Here is a 7,529-nt window from a genome sequence, read left to right as displayed (position 1 = left end):
TTGCCTGAACCAGTATAAACCCTGTGTCATTGAGTGCTAGGCCACCTCCGATCACAACGTACGGCAAAACTACAAATATTTACTTGTTGGTCACTTTCTGCACCGATAATTTGTTTCTCAAAAAGTAATTAAATTTAGGGATAAGATATATGTGAATTTGAAACCAGAGATCACCTTTGGATTCACAATAATGATCTGTCGATGTTGTAGCTCCTTACTGTTGGTGTCCAATTCGAATGAGCTGCAGCACGGTTTGACTTCAGTTATTGAGATAAAGTATACAATATTGACAAAATGAAATATGGCTTGACTTCACACAAAAACACATGCAGCCACACATGTTACTGATAGGCTTTCAGAAACATCCTGAGTGAACCATTGGAGTACATAGTGACACTGACAGTTGTGTATTTAGCATACACCTATATATGATGGTTTGAAAGGATCACTAAAATCACGAATGCCCAGTTCTTTTTAGTTGTTCTTTAAGTAAATTATCGTTTTCCTCAGCTATGCAATTGATTATAAAATGATTCATTAGCACTTAGCTTCAGTCAGTTTTAGAAATTATTAAGAAAAAAAATAAAGTTAGATCCCAGAATAAATTGGTCAAAAGCAGCTACAATTCTTTTCAGCTGGCCTATCAGTAAACTTAATAATAGCTTATCAATTCAAGACCTCAAGAAAACCACCAAAAGAACACAAGTCCGCATCCAAGCCCTGTCAAAACCAGAGAACAGACAACCAGCTCACATCGTAAAAAACTCGGCATCCATCCCCAGCAAATTCGTGTTCCTTTATTGCTCAATACTGCACATAAGCTAGATACAATCAAATTCAGAGGCTATGCCTGAATTCAGAGACTGTACCATAAATCAAATGGCAACTAAAAAATTTGTACATTTAGTGCTACCTACAGAAAAATTGTACGAACCAATCTTCTATTCAGTCCTATTCACTATCTGACAACAGCTCTACGTGCTGGTGATGGAGGTTATATCCTAAAAAACATGTACATGTGAAGGCTAGCTTATAGTTTGTAGAAATAATATTTTAGGTACAGATCTGTTTTGTTCATGAACATGTACATGTACATGCATTGTTCTCGTCTGGTGTTTTCTCAAGAAAAAAAGATATGAATACTTAATCTTTTACCCTGCCGCTCATGCAACTTGTGGCATGTAAACTATGCAACAACTTGTGGCATGGAAACTATTTCAGGTATTCAGTTTTAGAATGACTGAAGTAGGCGTTTTTTACAAGCTGACAAATGCGTAGAAGCTGACAAATGTTCCGTCTTTTAGGTATTCAGTTTGAGAATGGCTGTGAAGTAGATGTAATGCTAACTCTAACAGTGTGTTCTTTATGGATAAATGGGGGGAGAAAACTGGCACCATCAGTTGGTAGCAGCAATTCAGAATAGGTGAACTCTGAATATCCTAGTTCTATACTGTCCAGCAAGTCAGCTACTCCGATCTGGCATTATACATAACAGGTTGCATGCAGTGGAGAGGGGAAACACACTATTAAATAAACCTCATTATTGCCAAAAAAAAAGGTCGATAATGGCTTCCAGTTGCTAATCGCCCTGAAGAAAAGGTGTTTATAAATGCAGTCATACTACTACTGCCGGCTGGTACCTTCTTGTTCAGAGCTATAGTCAAACCAAATGCACTGCTAGATTATATATTTCTCTTTTTGACATTTCATAGAAACAAGATGCTATATATTCCATCTTAAAGAATTTTAGATACGAGCAGCCTGCATTTCTACCAACAACAATTTGTAAAGCAATCCAACTCGACCAGCTGCAAGTTGCAGTTGACCTCGCCTCTGTGTGTTTTGCTGACTGAATCTTACACTACACCCAATTCAGCCATTCAGTCAATCGCCGGTGCTAGATATTGCAATTGCCGGACCATGAACAGTAGGCAGGAGGGAAAACAAACTTCAATTGTTGCGTTATGAACAGAAGGGCGATTGAACAGCACCTGGAATGGGCAGCTAGCGAGCGTGATGGGAGGCGATGCCTGATCGCCAAGCTGTCCTCGCCGGTGACGGGGGCTCCAGGTTAGATGTTGGGGAAGGACGACAGGGACAGCCGGACAAGAGCTCCTCGGTGATGTCGGCGTGGGCAGCGATGCCTGATTGCCAAGCCATCCTCGCCGGCGATGCAGGCTTCGATGCGTGAAGATCAGATGGGAACTCTTCTCTGGCCCGGCCGTACGTGGAGTAGAATTGGGAGGTTTACCGGCGTAGGAGTTGAAGACGTCGACGGAGCCGATCGCCGACGAGGTTTGCGTGCGGCGCTGCGTGCGGTGGTGGTGTCCTGCTGCTATGCTGCGTGCGGCCGTGCTGCGTGCGGCGCATGGCCAAGCGGAGAGCGCTGCGTGCTGATCGCGGAGAGCTTCCTGCTACCGTGCTGCGTGCGGCGCTGGGTGAGATGGGCCCGTGGGGGGAGGTGTCGTGCTACCTCACGGTGGTCGGAGCACGGCCAAGCGGCGAGTCACGGAGGGGACGGGAGCGATGCCGCGATCGCAAGGGGAGCGACGAGCACGGAGGAGACCGAGGCTGCCACGACCCACGGATGGCGATCGCGGGATCAACGTGGGCGATCACGGCATTTTTCCTACTAGGCGAGGCAGCGAGGGTGCGGCGGCAATCTTTCCTAATGGGCGATCGATCGCGGGATCAACGTGGTTCGCGGACCCACCTGGCGGCGCGGAAACTTGCGTGGGATGGCGTCAGGATCGCAAGGGGAGGCAGACGGGCGACCCCAAAACAAAGTCGCACGAAAAATTATTCACATTTTGTTTTTTAGTTGTATAATAGGAGATTCATATTCAAACATTCGAATCTGTATATGTATCTGGCAAAAAAAAGAGAGTAGATATCCCACTAACAAAGATTCCATTTCCACCCTACTAGAAATCAACTACCCTTATAATACATTCGTAGAGTAAGGACTAGCCAACTAGGTCATCCATAGGTAATAAATTCGTTGAATTGGATGATAAGTGCATGTGGGCACGTGGCTCCTATTGTTGGATACTATAAGTTAGTGTTTGGTTGCTGGAATTTGGTGGGATGGGATGGGATAGACCTCTGTATCAGCCTGTTTGGTTTGTAGTCGTGGAGGGACCGAGATGTCCCAGTAGGGAATATTCGGGGCATATTCGCGTGACTCCCGTCCCTCCAAATCGAGGGGACGGGGGCACCCTAGGTGGGACAACGCGGGCGAGGGAGGAAGGAGAGGAGGCTCCGGCGGGCGGGCACAGGGGCGGTGTGGCGCTCCAGGCGTCTGGGGGCGAGTCGGAGCTCCGGGCGCGGCCGGGCAAGCGCTCCAGCGAGCAACGTCCCCGGATCCACTGAGTGGGCGAGTGAGAAGGGGTGGGCTCCGGCGAGGAGTAGGAGCACGAGCGAGCACGGGCGGGCTCCGGCGCGAGTATGGACGGACGGGCGAGCAGGGGCACCAGCGCTAGCCCCCTATCGAGGAAGGAGGAGGCGCGGGACGGAAGATACAACGTAGGTAAGGCTGGGCATTCGGGTTACCCGAAAAATTCGGGTCGAGTAATTCGGGTATTAAAAATTGCTACCCGATTTTTACCCCGAAAAAGCATTACCCAAAAGGATTTTTACCCTGAAATACTTCATGTCTTCATATTAGGAATAGAGGAGCAAATATTTGAGATATTTCAGATAATTTGGGTAGTTCGGGTACCAGGAAACATTACACGAGCTACCCAAACTAATTTCGGGTTTTTACAATCACTATCTGAAATTGTGACCAAGTAGTTCGGGTTCGGATACTTCCGGTCTGGGTTCGGATAAATCGGGTTTGGGAATTGGGTATTGGGTATTTTGCCCACCCTTAAGCGCAAGGGCCAGAAATTCCGATGCCGAACAGGCGCCAAAAATTCCGGGGAAGAAGAAAAGAAAAAAAAACTGACAAATGGACCCCACCTATCAGTGGGTGATCCCGTTTTTGATGTCCTCGTACCAAACAGAAAATGGGTTGGTTTCATCCCTCTTCAACTAAACAAAAATTGTAGTCGTCCCGTCCTCATTCTATCCTAGAAACCAGAGACCGGAACGTCCCACCCCACCTTGACTCCTAACCAAACGCTACCTAAGAATAGTTTGTCCTCCGTTATCATGTTTAATATTGATGACTTTTAATCCTTATTATACTGTGATTCGGAGCCAAATTTACCTGCTTTACCCTGTCCAAATGTGTTTTACCCTCTAGGATATTTGTTTCAAGTTTGAAACTTATTCAAATAGTTGGTATGAATTACCAAATAAAAAATCACAGTAGTAGCCGTTCTTAATGAAATCCCGTCCTTGCAGACAGAACCACCGCTACTGATGGATCGTTGGCCGGTGAGAAAAGCAAACAGTAGACCGATGGCAAGCAATATCGTGGAACACGCAGCTTTAGCATGTGCGCAGATTCAAGATTATGGCAAGCCATTCACGTATGCGCGTGGTAGGTCGAAGTGAAAGCATGCTGTAGGAAGGATCCGGTTTGTTTCCTTGACCAGATGGCAAATGGCATACATTCTTTTTCGATATATCTCGAACTATTTAAAATGGATAGACCGGTGGATGGACATGCCACAACTACTGGAAACATCGTAGAAGACATTCTGGTTCTGCAGCTCTCCTTGGCTTCAGCAGCTCAGTCCGGAAATGCAGCAGGCCCGCCGCCGACCTGCCCATCCAGCTGCGGCAACCTGAGCGTGCCGTATCCATTCGGCATCGGCGCCAGCTGCTCCCTCCCTGGCTTCAACCTCACCTGCGATGGAACGCGCCACCCGCCGCGGCTGCTGCTCGGAGACGGCGCCCTCCAGATCGTGGACATCTCTCTGGCCAACTCCACGGTCCGGGCCCTGTACGCTGCGGGCGCCGTGAACATCAACTCAAGCACATCCGTCGACGGCAGCGGCACCTGGAGCTGCGGCCTCGACGCTGTCAGTGGCAGTGGCAGCCCGTACGTGGTCTCAGAGTGGCGCAACCAGTTGGTTGTCACAGGGTGCAACGTTCAGGGGACGCTGTTCGGGGGCAGCGGCAACGTCATCACCGGCTGCTCCTCCTTCTGCTCCATCGACGACAAGTGGGCCGGCGCCGTGGTAACCACCCCTGGCGATGGCGCCAACGCGTGCTCCGGTATCCGCTGCTGCGAGACGCCCATCCCCATCGGCCGCCTGTCCTACGCCGTCCAGTTCAAGTACCTGGACGTTGAGAACACAGGCTTGCTACCTGTGGCAGTGCGCATCGCCGAGCGTGGTTGGTTTGACAGTGTCGCCGCGCAAATGCTCAACAACTCGGTGCGGGATTCCATGTCCCTGACGCCGGTTCCAGTGGTACTGGACTGAGCGGTGGCGTCGACCCCAATAGTCCCGGGAACGGCTGATGCGGATGCCGCCGGCAACTCGTCCTGCCCCTCGGACGCGGCGAGGAGCGCCTGCCGCAGCAGCCACAGCGCCTGCCACAACGTCACCAACAACTACCGGACTGGCTACGTGTGCCGCTGCCAGAAAGGCTACGACGGCAACCCCTACCTTTCCGGTGAAGGCGGATGCCAAGGTACGCACGTTGTCACGTTGCACGGGCACGGCACCGTTTTGGGCGCAGTGCAGTAGTACACTACTAGCACACAGACAGACGGCCTCTGACTGGTGCTGGTTTATTGTGAGAGAAAAACACTGTTGGCTGACTGGTTTAGGCTGGCTGAAACCAACAAGCGAACAGGCCGAGACTGTGTAACATACAGTGTGCTTGTTTGCTTCATCAGATATCAATGAGTGCGCACTCCCGGGAAATTGTTTCGGTATTTGTACAAACACGGACGGATCGTACGAGTGCCGGTGCCCAGGCGGTGCTGGTGGTAACCCGTACGTGGAACATGGCTGCGTCAAATCTTCTCTAGGTGAGCGCAGAGCCACTCAGTCAGACACATTACTCTGCTTTTGTATTTCAATAATACTCCTTGATCGTTTCCTCTGTTTCAACAAGTACTTGCACGGAACAAGTTCCTCTCTTCTGTCATAATTCAAAGCCTAATAGTATGTCACACTGACTCTGACAGAAAAAAAATTGTTTGTTATTGTATTATCAGGGCTAAGTATTGGCCTGGGAGTTGGCAGCGGGGCAGGTCTTTTGGTGCTGGTACTCGGTGCTGCCTTTGTGACTCGTAGGATTAAGCATCGAAGGGCAAGAATGCTGAAGCAGAAGTTCTTCAAGCAGAACCGTGGACATTTGTTGCAACAATTAGTGTCTCAAAAGGCTGATATCGCTGAGAAGATGATCATCCCCTTGATAGAGCTGGAAAAAGCAACAAATAATTTCGACAAGGCTCGCGAGCTTGGCGGAGGTGGACATGGTACTGTCTACAAGGGCATTCTATCCGACCAGCATGTCGTCGCAATAAAAAAGTCAAAAGTGGCAATCCAAAGAGAGATTGATGAGTTCATTAATGAGGTAGCAATTCTCTCTCAAATCAACCATCGAAATGTGGTAAAACTCTTTGGATGTTGCCTTGAGACACAAGTGCCACTATTGGTTTACGAATTCATTCCAAATGGCACTCTTTATGATCATCTTCATGTTGAAGGACCAACATCACTACCATGGGAGTTTAGGCTGAGAATTGCAACGGAAACCGCTAGAGCACTAGCCTACCTTCACATGGCTGTGTCATTCCCTATAATCCACAGAGATATCAAGTCCCATAATATTCTTTTAGATGGTTCAATGACAGCAAAAGTGTCTGATTTTGGAGCTTCAAGATGCATTCCGGCGGATAACACCGGGATTTCGACTGCTATCCAAGGAACATTTGGATACTTAGATCCCATGTACTACTACACTGGGAGACTCACCGAGAAGAGTGATGTTTTTAGCTTTGGCGTTGTTCTTATAGAGCTGCTGACTAGGAAAAAGCCATACTCGTATAGATCACCTAAGGATGATGGTCTTGTGGCCCATTTCACAGCATTGCTCTCGGAAGGCAATTTGGTCAATGTACTTGATCCTCAGATCATAGAAGAGGCAGGTGAACAAGTGGGGGAAGTAGCTGCAATAGCAGCATCATGTGTCAAAATGAAAGCAGAGGATCGACCGACCATGAGACAGGTGGAGATGAACCTTGAAAGCATTCAAGCATCCGTACAACGGGTTGTGCAACGTACAGGTACAAACATATGTGATGAGAAACAAAAGGCTGTGATGTATCCATTACTTGAGGGTACAAGCAAGCAGGAGTCAAGTAGACAGTATAGTCTTGAAGAAGAGTTCCTCTTGTCAGCAAGATACCCGCGATAGTGTTCCATGGCTTTTATCTTTTTCTAGTTTGAAGATCTTTGCAATATTCATTTTTAACACACTCTTTTAAGTACGCATGTAGCGTATATTTAAGTAAAGTTTATAGGTTTCCATAAAGTACCATCGATAGCCCATCTTACTGAGATAGTCTAGCACTATTGCAGAAATCCTCATTTGTGCTATAGCTCTGATTCTTATCCCAT

The 7,529-nt window shown here is 48.2% G+C and overlaps 1 pseudogene; it reads left to right on the top strand.

Annotated features, from left to right (window-relative positions):
- The first annotated feature begins 4,544 nt into the window (after positions 1-4,544).
- Positions 4,545-7,326, top strand: LOC136460639 (wall-associated receptor kinase 5-like; annotated as a pseudogene).
- Positions 7,327-7,529: the final 203 nt, after the last annotated feature.

Source organism: Miscanthus floridulus, chromosome 6 (genome assembly GCF_019320115.1).
Source record: "Miscanthus floridulus cultivar M001 chromosome 6, ASM1932011v1, whole genome shotgun sequence".
In the NCBI taxonomy this organism is placed as follows: Eukaryota; Viridiplantae; Streptophyta; class Magnoliopsida; order Poales; family Poaceae; genus Miscanthus; species Miscanthus floridulus.
This window is presented reverse-complemented; position numbering and strand designations above follow the sequence as displayed.